This window comes from Pteropus medius, unplaced genomic scaffold, assembly GCF_902729225.1.
Source record: "Pteropus medius unplaced genomic scaffold, Ma_sr-lr_union100, whole genome shotgun sequence".
Taxonomy (NCBI): Eukaryota; Metazoa; Chordata; class Mammalia; order Chiroptera; family Pteropodidae; genus Pteropus; species Pteropus medius.
The window spans coordinates 17,990,039-18,002,716 of NW_024352785.1; the positions used below are offsets into that span (position 1 = coordinate 17,990,039).

At 37.8% G+C, this 12,678-nt stretch overlaps 1 pseudogene; it reads left to right on the forward strand.

Moving 5' to 3' along the window:
* Positions 1-1,103: 1,103 nt before the first annotated feature.
* On the forward strand, positions 1,104-1,222 carry LOC120591073 (uncharacterized; annotated as a pseudogene).
* The last annotated feature ends 11,456 nt before the right edge of the window (positions 1,223-12,678 follow it).

Consider the following 12,678-nt stretch of genomic DNA (forward strand, 5'->3'; position numbering starts at 1 on the left):
TCTAAGTGGATGTTTCTCTATAGGCTCCAAATAGTAGAATGTCCACGGAAGTGACTACCTGGGAAGGTTCTTGAGCTTTCTTGTGTTTAATCACCCATCCCCTGAAGGTCATAAACTCAATAAAGAAGAGGAAAACAGCTCCCATTAACCCTAATTAAAACATCATCTCTGTAATAGGTGAAAGCAAAGCCTTCACATTTCCACACAATTGAAAAATCCCTTCTATCAGCAGTGTAACAGAGAGCAAGAAAATTTACACACTCTTGGGGCAAGACAATGAAAATGTATTACTGTCTTGTGCAGGCAGAAATTACTACTGTGATTTTTTTAGGTACTAATGTATAAATAAATGTACTGGCCACATCTGTTATTAAAAATTAAAGGACATATTAAACATCTTTCCCAGAATTGAGTGGGGAAATTCAGCCATTTCTATCTTTGCTCCCGTTATCCAGATCAGCAGTATGGATGGATAGGGTAGCTCATGATGCAAATAATGCAAATAGATTCTCTCCTCAGCGAACTCTGATCTTCACTTTCAGAGCCCGACTGAGCAGCAGTCAAAGCCACTTCTTAAGTATTGAAAGGGGTGGTGGTCTGGGTTCCCTGTCACTCTCTGTGGAACATGAGACCAGTCAGTGCCAGTTGTCCTCAGCCTCAGCTTTTAGACCAAAATTATGAGACAACATTTGACATCATGTTACATTTGCACCCCTTTTCGCCCTGGTGACTTCCTTACCTTCCAGTGCATTTGGAAATTCCAGATCGTCAGCAAAATGTCAATAAAGCTATACACAATGAAAGAAAGAAGCCTGAAGAGTCCTTTAGGAGGTCAGCCAGCAGGGGAAATAGCATAGTATTGAGCTTTACGAATGGCCACTAGTCAAATTTAAACAAAGGCAGGTTGTCTTAACTCAGAACTTCCCACAAAGAGCAAATAAATAAAATTGACTCAATTCATTTGAAAGCCAACAGATAAGTTTTGGTTTAGTTTCCTTCTATTCTAGAGAATAATGTTTTTTTTGCTTTGTTTTGTTTTTTGATTTTTTTCAAAGAGGGAAAAAGATGAAAGGAATGGGGCAAATCCTAGGTCAGTTCTTTTAGTCTACGGCCATGCCACCCTGAACATGCCTGATCTCGTCTGATCTCAGAAGCTAAGCAAGGTTGAGCCTGGTTAGTACTTGGATGGGAGACCACCTTGGAATACCAGGTGCTATTGGCGTTTTAAAAAAATAATAAATAAAATTAAATTAAATAATTTTAAATTAAATATATTGGAGTGACATTGGTTAATAAAATTATATAGTTTTCAAGTGTACAATTCTATAATACGTCATCTATATATTGCATTATGTGTTTACCACCCTAAGTCAAATCTTTCATCACCCTATGTTTGACTCCCTTTACCATTTTCTACCTCCCCTGCCCCTTTCCCTCTGGTAACCACTATACTGTAGTCTGTGTCTATGAGTTTTTGTTTGTCTTGTTCATTTGTTGCTTTCAGTTTTATATCCCACATATGAGTAAAATCATATGGCTTTCAAATTTTTCATCTGACTTCTTTCGCTTAGCATGATGTTTTCAAGATCCACCCATGTTGTCACAAACGGCAGTATTTCATCCTTATGGCTGAGTAATATTCCATTATATTTGTCCCACATCTTCTGTATCTAATCATCTGTCAAAGGACTGGTTGTTTCCATGTCTTTGACCACTGTGACTAGTGCTGTAATGAACATAGGGGTACATAAATCTTTACAAATAAATGTTTTCAAATTTTGGGGGTAGAAACAGAAAAGAGTTATATGGTAATTCTATTCTTAATTTTTTGAGGAACCTCCATACTGTTTTCCATAGTGGCTGTACCAATTTACAATTCCACCAGCAGTGTATGAGTGTTCCTTTTTCCCCATAACACTTATTTTTACTTGTCATATTGATAATAGCCATTTTAATATGTGCGAGGTGGTATCTCACTGTGGTTTTGGTTTGCATTTTACGAATGGCTAGTGAAGTTGAGCATCTCTTCATATATCTGTTGGCCATTTGCATATCTTCTTGGGAGAAGGGTCTGTGCAGGTCTGCCTGTTTTTAAATTGGATGGTTTGGGGTTTTGTTGTTGAATTGTATGACTTCTTTATATTTTTTCAATGTTAGCCCCTTATTTAAGGTGTCGTTTGCAAATATCTTCTCCCATTTGGTTGATTGCATCTTTGTTTTACTGATGGTTTCTTTCACTGTGCAAAAGCCTTTTAGTTTGATACAGTCCCTTTTTTCTTTTTACTTTTACTTCTCTTGCCTTTGAGGTTAAATTTATAAAATCCTCTCCAAGATAAAGGACCGTAAGTTTAGTACCTATGTTTTCTCCTATGCAATTTATTGTTTCAGGTCTTATATTTAGGTCTTTGATCCATTTTGAGTTAATTTTTGTATATGGTGACAAATAGCAGCCTAGTTTCATTCTTTTGCCTGTGGCTTTCTAATTTTCCCAGCACCATTTATTGAAGAGGATTTCTTTCCTCCATTGTATGTTTTTCGCTCCGTTGTTGAAAATTATTTGCTCATATATATGTGGGTTTATTTCTGGGTTCTCAATTCTATTCCATTGGTCTGTGTCCAGGTCAATTTTTAAATAATTTCTCTGCTTTGTTCTAAAGAGGTGCTAAGTTCACATCAGGCATAAGAACACAAAGATAAACACCAGACAATTGAAAATTTAATCAATTGTCAATGCTCTTAAAGGCCGCAGGGTACTGAGTAAAAGCTAGCAGAACTTTGTAAAAAGCAATTCTAGTCGGAATGCAAACATCCCCTCCTCTAATGGGGACAGACCAAGGAACGATGATGGCTTTGCTCTTGACCTGAGACTGTTTTTTTTTTATTCTGCCACACAAAAGGTAATAAGGTAGTGATCAAGGCTGCCTCGGGCCTTGGGTGTTAAAATATACCCAAGCTCACACAATACAATAAGGAGTTGATTATCAACCATTATTTTATGGCTTATACAATGTCTTATGTCTTGGATTTGGGGTTTACACATTTATCATTTCTTATACCAGATATACTGACAACTCTCACTTCTACTGATAATAAAAGGAAATTATAAATGTATTATATGTATAGTGTAAATATCACTTTTACCTTACAAACTACAATTTGCCGCCTACACATTACCATTTTGTCTGGCTATTTAACTACAGATAATGATCCTTTATGAATCAAACCCACAACCTGGAGATTTTCTATCTCATGTTCCTTTGGACCCTTGCAAAAACAATATAGAACGCCTGCAGTGTAAAATTAGCCCTAAACTTAATTATCTTGCAGCCTGGTTCCTGAGTTTAATTAACTTTTCTGAGTGTTTTCTACTGCAATGAGGACTAGGCCCATTTTGTATTATTTAGTGTCATAATTTCTCTTCTCTCTCAGTTCCAAGGACACCATAAGCTCCCTCCAGTCCTAATTGCCATGGCAAATGCAGAGATACAAGAACAGAAAAACAGCTATAACCAAAATTAAGAATGCGCTGCTGTGCATACTAATACAGGGATGAAATCTATGAGCATACTATCTATAATCCCTTCTAGCCTCTAAATGAACCGACTTTAAATATTTAATTATCCTGTTAAGTAAATTCAGATTATAGATTAAAATCATCATCATTACAGATCATCGAGATATTTCCAAAGGAGAATAAATTGAGGCCAGGCCTTTTATAAACTGGAACGTGACACACAGTTTACAATTTAAGCTTGTCCTCTTTCTCCACACTTACGTATACTGCTTCTCTGGACTCTGAGAAGACTGGATGGTGGCAAGATACTCTGCCTCTAGGAAGGGTCTGAACCACTCCCCCATAAGTAGTGGAGTGAATGTGGCTTTTGAAGCCCAACAGATTGAAATCAACCCAGGTCATTCCATTATTAGCTCCGTAGCCATTGGCAAGTTTCTAAGTCTCTCCTAGGCAGGATTGTCCTACTGTTGTTGAATGTAAGTAAAAGTATTTGCTCCATGGGGAGGGGGATGGGTATTATTAAATGAGATAATCATTGAGCTTCCTCGCGTTCCATTCCCCTTCCCCTACATAAAATGTTTTAGGGAAGAAAATCATTCCTGTCCAAGGAAACTTTTCAGTTAATTTTTAACATGCCAATTATGAGAATGGCTGAGAGGAGATATGAACAAGAAAATGGACATGAAAGAGGAGGAGGCGCCTGCGGAGACAGGTAAAAATAAAAAACTAGAGAAAACATTGTAAAGACCTAAACGTTGTCTGTAACAATAAATTAATAAACAAACAAACAGAAAAGGCAATAAAGGGAGGAAGAAAGAGAGAACATAAACCATCTAAGATATTCTGATGCAAGGTGCAGGAAAGAAGGCCGCAGCTTCTAGAAGGGTCTACGACAAAAACCAAAGATCAGAAAAGAAAACGAGAGTGCTCCTAAGTTACCTGCTAACCTCCAGGTCACATCTCCATATTAATCCATGATTTTGTTGCTGCTCTGCCCAGGGCCTGTCTTCATAGCACAGGGCCAGGGAACCACTGAAAGGAGACACTATAAACCTTTCTGATGCTACCAGCTACTTTGCGCCTACGTGCCTGTTTACTCATTCACTCATTCTTGCAGCTAGTCCAGTTGCATAGCCAAGATTTTCCTTGTTTTAAGCACATTTTACATCCTTAAGTCTACAATGGGGAAGAATGTCGCATCGCTATCCTGGTGAGAGGGACACCTTGACCTGGCTCCATCCAGTTGCTCCTTGGTCCATCTTTGACAAGCATGGGAAATTTCCCTTCCACACCAATATCCATTTTTAGCTCCCAGTTTGGATACAAGGGGAGATAAAATGAGGCATGCTTAAGACTATTCTGAGCCACAGAAAGGGACATCTCCAGCCAAAGAAGAGAGACATTGATTGACGTCAACAGTGATGGGCAAGCCCTGGCCACATGAGGTCTTCACATAAGAGCAAAGGAAAGGACGTCACAGCAGGTCTTTGGCTCAGGTGACGTGCAATGCCGCAGCCTTGGCTAACACCAGTGATAATGGCTGATACTTGCCATGTTCCTCCATAGGCTTTCAAGGGGCATTGTTCAAATTCTAAAACATTAAGTGTCTGTGTAAACACCTGTTCCCTGTGCTAAACGTCCCATATCTGAGGACGTGGGGGTGGAAAAAGACAATGACATGGCTGATGACATGTACTGAGCTCTTAGTGTTCTCCTTATTCCTATTGTTACTGTTTTCACATCTCTCATAGATCAAAAAGAATCTCCCTCCACACATTCATCTTCTTGCTGTTTTCATTCAGAATTTTCAAATCTACCTGTCCAGGAAAACAATCCTCAAGATTTAGTCTAATATCTGATTCCATTGTTCAAAAACAAAAAAAAAAGACTCTTGGATAATAAAGGCCTATATGTTTCTCATATTTAGACCATAACATTGGGCATCACAGGCCCTCCCAATCCACATACCAGTCTTCATTTTGCACTAACATCAAAATACATAGCCCCGAGATAATACTGAGCCACGGAGGACTTTGTACTTGAGGTCCTCCCGCCTGTGTCTCTTTCCCAACCTCCCACACACTCCACTGCACAGGCCTTAAATCATCCTGCACACCCTGCTCTTGTACCTGCCAACATCATCCACTGTCTAAATGCAGCTAGCAGCTGTTTATTTACAATTAGATCTGCCAGCTGGAAAGCAAACATTCTACGTTACCAAATCAATCAATGTTACAGGGAGAGAAAAAAAATCAGGTACAGCATGAAATGGAGGACAGGAACATTACATTATATTGCAGCTGTCCTTGTCCAATGCCATTAGATGTTCTCAGCACCAAGAATTAATATAACTACAGTCTATGATCAGCTGTCTGCTAGTCGCAGATTTGACATCTGAGAAATACAGCCCACTAGAGGTAAAGACTTGGGCCTTGAAAGCCCATCGTCTTCACCTGATGACATGAACAATATTGTCCTAATGAGTGGTTCTCTATAATGGCTTCTGCCCTATGCTGTTTACCAATTTTATTTCCCCTTTTACTCAAGTAGCAATTAGAGGTGAATCACATATATTGATACTAGGCTCTCAAAATAATATCATATTTCCATGCAGATTATTTGGGGAGCCTCGCCTCTCATTTTGGAAATCTCAAATAATGATGAGCAACTATCCTCATCATAAAGTGGCCCTGCAGAATAATCCTCCCATTTTTATTGATTTATATATTTTCTGTTGGTCATGACCTTGATTTGAGTTTGGCTGCTTATCCATAAATCGTTCAGTTAAAACACATTGCCTGGTTTAATCCTCAAAATTAGTAAAGCAAAAGAGAGTCACAATTTAGTAGGAATACCGAATTAAAAGCATAATAATATGGCTTAAGCTTAAAAAAGAATGCTCAAATTGGTGAGGCTCTTTCTTTACCTGAAGGATTTTTGCTTAGTTTTTAGTTTTTATTGTTCCAATTCTGTGTGTGTGTGTGTGTGTGTGTGTGATTGATAAGGTTCATGACGAGGAAGTGCTACTAATTAAAAAATTGGAAGGTCATTAAACACGAGATTCCACCGTACAATCTAACATTTTTAACCCACAAAAACTCCTTATGAATGCACTCATGCTTGTCAATGCCCCCTAAAAAACTAACTGCAGTTTGAGCAGCATTTCAAGTAAACTATCAATATCCTTCTCTAGCCCTGGTGTGCTACGAATTTGAAGGTTTCCTCTCTCAGTGAGCTGGCTCTTAATGGAAAACTCAACCGCACTTGGTATAAATGCACAAACATCTGCTGCAGCCACTGAAAAGCTTCTTGGAAATATGCAGCCAAGGCTGCTGCAGACCCCCTCTGCCCTCATTAGAAAATACGCTGGCAGTCAACACAAATACAGTAAACTTGGAGAGCTTAAGGAGTCAGGAAAAGACCATGAAGGCCTGTGGGAGAATAAATAAAACATTCTCAGCCAACTGATGGGATTGGCCATTAATGAACCCCGAGCCTTCATTAAGAGCTTCCTATTTTCTATATTCAGGTTTGGTTTAAAACTCTAGGCCCAGACTCCACCCTTTTCATCTACATATCTCAACCCCAACGGTAGTAATGTACATTTCTACTACCTAGTTTACTTAATGCTCCAAAGCACCTTTATAAAAACCGAGCTTCTCAAAGTGCACGGGAGAAGCTGTGGTTTAAATTTACAAGCAAACATCAGGAGAAGGTTAAGTTGGCGTTGTGCATAGGTAAAGTTACCGAAGGGAAGACAACCAGACTATTGCAGGACCTTTCTGGGTATGAGAGGATAAGGTCCAGAACTAAAGTGAGATCGATAAAAATGGAAAGAATGGCCCCAGTGGTAGGGAGACTGTATTGGCCACAGAGTGCAAAGTATACCGCAGTCATTTGCCTCCCTCCATGGGTCCAAATATGAACACTATGGACTGAGATAAAGCCTTTTCCTCTCTCGCGACAGTTCACCAAGTACAAATTTTGTACAGCCCTCTCAAAATCGCTGTTATTATGATTTCCTTCATTCTCTTTTTCTTTTGTTTTGCTCCTGGAAGGGAGAATATCCCTCCTTTCTCTTCCACATGATATACTCGTTCCCATCTCTCCTGAAAGTAACATCATATTGGTTTGGATTACTTGGTCAAATGCAACAAAAATGGGTTCTGGCTATTAGAGGGAAAAAAAAAACAAAAAAACAAAATCATCTTTCTGGAAGGAAATGGAGTAGTACATCAAATAGAAAGGCAAGAAGAGTAACCAGAGCTCAGGAAGGATGAAAATCAGGGTAATGCTGGGCAAATAAAGGATAGTCTCTTCAGAATCACCGAAAGGATGAGTCAAAACCAACTATTTTCCATCTTATGTCATTCTGCTCAGCATGGAATTTCCTAAATTGAGATTTCCGCGGAGACTATGTGGAGTGGGGGAGGGGAAGGTCCCCAATGCTGGTACCAAAGGGAGAGAGACTGGACACTGAGCAGGCATTACCACTGGTTCTCCACCATGGCCATACATGGGTGTCCTTGTCCATGAAACAGTGGCAGAAAGCTCAGAGAAATGACACATTCGACTTGGTTCTTAAACACCAGGTCCATCCAACTGCTCTTCATTTTATGGCTAAATACATTCTGCTCCACCACTTGCATTTGGTGCATTTTATTCCTTCATTTAACATAGATATTTCTCATTTTAATACCTAACTTTCGCACTGAACATTCGCCTGGCTTTAATGTCATACTCTTGCCCATTAAGTTATTCTGGTTATTTGTTTATCATAATGAAAAACCAAGATAAGTCTATAGGAAAGGTTGCAAACAAACAAAAAAGGCATTTTTTCAACCATATCAATGCTGCCAAATAGAACATTCTACAATGATGGAAATGTTCTATATTGGGGCTGTCCAGTTCGGTAGCTGCTGACCACACGTGGCCATTGAGCACTTGAAATGTGACTAATGAGACTGAGTATCTGAATTGCAGTTAATTTTAATTAATTTAAACATAAATCTAAATATCCAAATGTGGGTAGTAGATATCACATTGGACAGTACAGAATAGATATATAATCTCCAAGAAATTCATTTTATATAAAATCTGTGTTGTTCATATGTCCTGCAACATACTCCTATGTTCCATGAATACAGATATGAAAAGCTAAATTAAATATTTTTCTGAGAAAGTTAAAAGCAACTCTATATCCATTGTATAAGTATGGCAAATAAGGCAGCTTGTAGCTAAATAACTTACATCAGGTGGCCCAAAACTAATCCGTCCCCAGGTGAATATAGGAAACTCCAGGAAGTCCTGAGCTGTATCTCTCTCCAGGCATGTGACCTTGGGCAAGCTCAGCTTTCTCTTTCATTTATTGAAAAGAAAGATGCTGGACTAGATGCTCTCAGGTATCCTTTCCAACTCTAAAGGCTTACTTTTTATTTTTCTTCACTAAAATCTAGAAGCTATAGGACAGGGATTGCAAACATAAATGGGGGGGACCTGTAGAAAATGGGACAATGTTCCAGCTAATCATAGAATTGGAAATGTTAGCCCATCATCTGGAGATTCTGATTTTCAAAGAAACTTCGGAAATCCTTTTATATTGTTGGAGTCTAAAGCAATTTTTAAGAAAATCTCTGTGGGCTAGACAAAATTTATCTATGCAGGGTGTGACACAGTATTAGCTATACTGATAGAGTATAGCTAAAAATCTGGAGCACTCAAACTCTGTCCCTTCAAGTGACATCACCCCACCCACCTCAAGGATTTACGGTTTCCTCCAAACTCCTATACTGTTCTCAGTTTAAATTTATATTTCCAAATTCCCCTTCTGGGATCCAAACATTATCTACATTAAAATGCTGATTGTTAGATCAAGCCATGATTGTGAAGGTGGCTTTGTTTCTAATAACTGGGACAGAGAGGGAAGTTATCTGCCAATGATCATTGACAGATGCCTCCTCTCTCACGTATCATTCCTGATGCTATGAAAAGAATTCAACTATAAAGGGAATTCAAGGCTTCTTTGATTCATTAAAATTTGTGTTTTACAGGAAATATATTCAATTTATTCTCAGATAAAATTGCAAATAATTACTGCCTAGGAAATTCTAATCCGTCACTGAAGCAGTACTTGTCAACTCTACGAATCTTATTGTAGTAAAAGAGCATAAACACCAGGTGGCAGCATTATATCATTAAAGATGCTCAAAACGTGAACCAGGTATGTTTATAAAAATTGTCCCGGCATAGTGTTAAATAAATCTACATTCCTTCTAGATTTCTTTTTAGCTGATGCTTTTGGAATTTCTTTTTAATCTATTTTTTTATTATTATTATTATTATAAATCTATTATTATAAATCTATTATTATTGTGGCTTTAAACCATTCAACCTGAGATAGGACTTGAAATTTCAGAATGTTCAGTTACCTTTTCAGTTAAAAAGTAGTGTCCTTGCTTATTACTGACCTATTTGTGTTTTAGGCTCCTGGGAGTGATGAATGCTGCATTTCGTAAGAGAAATCCGGATGGTTAAGATTCATGTTCTGTAATCCCAGAAGAACTATATAGTAACTCAGGAGACAATCTAGTTAAGCAAACAATTTCTTTTAAAATCCAGGAATTGCACCTACGCGTACTCTGGAAATAAACCCCAAATTCAGATCTCAGCTGCAGGGCTGAAAAAACTGGTCCCGAGCAACTAGGAATCAGAGTTACTTCTCCCATCCCCTGCTTTCGCCCACTGATCCTCAACTTTGTTTTCAGCCTGCCGTGGGAAACTGCCATCTCCTCGCAATTCAAAACAAAACAAAATATATTATTTTACCAGAATAAAAAAATTATATGTGTGTGTACATGTGTGTGAAATGTGCATATTTATGTGTGTGTATGAATATATATACATATATATGTATGTATATATCCATAATGCCTTTATCTACCTAAAAAGTAACAATACTTCTTTAATATTATCAAATATCAAATATTGGAAAGGGTTCTAATTTTCAATTGTCTCACAAATGTCCTTAATTTTTTAAAAAACAAAACAATTTTGCATACCTTTCACTATTCCTGGCCCCTACCCCTACACAATTACATCAGGCTGAAGTCCTCACCGTTGAACTTGGGAATCCATCACTGGCAGGAGTAGTGCCAAGGCCAATGAGAAGGTTTTGACTTGAGCCCTTTGACCCTGAGGGCTCCCTCCCAAAATGGAGAACAAATCTTCCCAGTCTCCATTCTTAGGAGACAGAGAAACAAATTTCTGGTGATTTTAGAATAGTCATTTTTATCCATGATTCCAACAATCATGAGTTCAATAATAATAAAGTCAATTCTCAGAGCATCCTGATACGAGCTTAGCAATATTTTAAATGTAAAGAAGAAACATATCTCTTTTTCCCTCTTTTATTCTCTTTCCATTTAATGAGACAGAAGCTAATACTATATTGAATCATTCAACTCCTTAGGGACACCTACCAGCCCTTAGAAAACCTGAAGGAAGATATGGCCCCTCTACATACACACACACACACACACACACACACACACACACACACACACGAAGTGCACATACACTGAAGCAAAGAGTACAAATTTTCAGAGGACCTGAGGATCAGGCACCCATGTTTGGCCCCAAAGTAAAAAACCTTCGGCACTTTTGACCTTTGCTGCCCATAAGAGCTGTGGCAGCACACAGGACAGTGCAAGGACGTACTAAGCCAAGCAGAATGTAACCAACAATCTCTCAGCTCAACCTAATATCCACTTCTTGGGAGATTTTTTTGTTATTTGTTCATCATATTAATTGCATTATTTTGTTTTCTCCACACAAGACCTATAAGGGATTCATGGTGTGCCTGAGAGGGTTCTAGGTACTTTTGCTGGAACATCTTTGCCACAAGCATTTGCCACAAATATTTTCACTGAATAACTAATTGACCATAAGGCCATTTTGCTATAAAAATGTAAAAATGCAAAATGAAAGAGGGATATTAAAAAGGACAACAAAATTTAAAAAGACTTGATTGCAAAATACAAAATATTTGAATACATTTGAAATGTGTGTAGAATCATAGCAATACTATGCAAATAACTGATGCTATTTTATGGATTGTACTTAAGCACTTGTCTTCATTCTATGGGAAATGTGGGTTCAACTCTGTGCCCTCAGAGAGGTCCCTGGGCCTCTCTTTCTCTACCTAATGTAGTATGTTTCAAGACAAGGAACAAACTCTTAGGGCAGATCATTGTTATCTGGAAGAAATGTTAACTATTTTAAGACCACTACCACCATGTCTATTAATCACCATATAAACCATTACAAGGGCTAAGATTTATACACATTATAAAAAGTCTCTTTTTTATAATGTGAGAACTTCATCAATGGAAAAATGAAACCAAACTGACAACTTAGCTTAAATAACATAAGTCTGCCAAAGGTGGTTGATTCCATAATGGAGAAATGAAACCAAACAGCAACAACAACAAAAACTGTCAACTGTTCTTCCATCTTTTTTATGGCAAAATTGCCTCATGGTCAATTAGTTATGAGATGAAAATACTTACTGCAAAAAAACTACAGTGAAAATATCAGACACAGTCTGAGAGCCATAGCAGAAAATCATATTTAGGAAAGTAAGTAAGAAAGTCAAGGCAAAATGCCAGGCTCTCAGATTTTGCTGGTGGATGAAGAAATTTCCGCACACATTCTGCCGGATAATTTGGCAATCTAGCAAGGGGCTTCAAATTCTGTAATGCCTTGACCTGGCAACCCAACTTCCAGAAATTTATCCCAAGGAAATAACTGTGACTGGGCAGCGGATGCACCCAAATGGATAGTCATTAGAAATTAGAAGTAAATTATCTGATAATGTTGGAAATATTAAGCCAATTAATATATATCCATTAACAAAATAATATTCATCCCTTTATACTGGTTTGATAAAGGTTAGTGATAATACTGAAATATATGGAAAAGTGATATATGGAAAAGTGAACTCCAAAATAACCTATGCTATATGATTCTATTTGATAATATCTATTTTGATAACATTTCTTAGAATGAAATATACAAAATGGCTAATAGTGATGCCTCTGGATTATAGAATTATGGTGGGTTTTAGATTCTGTCATTTTTTCCCTTTGATTCTTGTTTTTTTAATC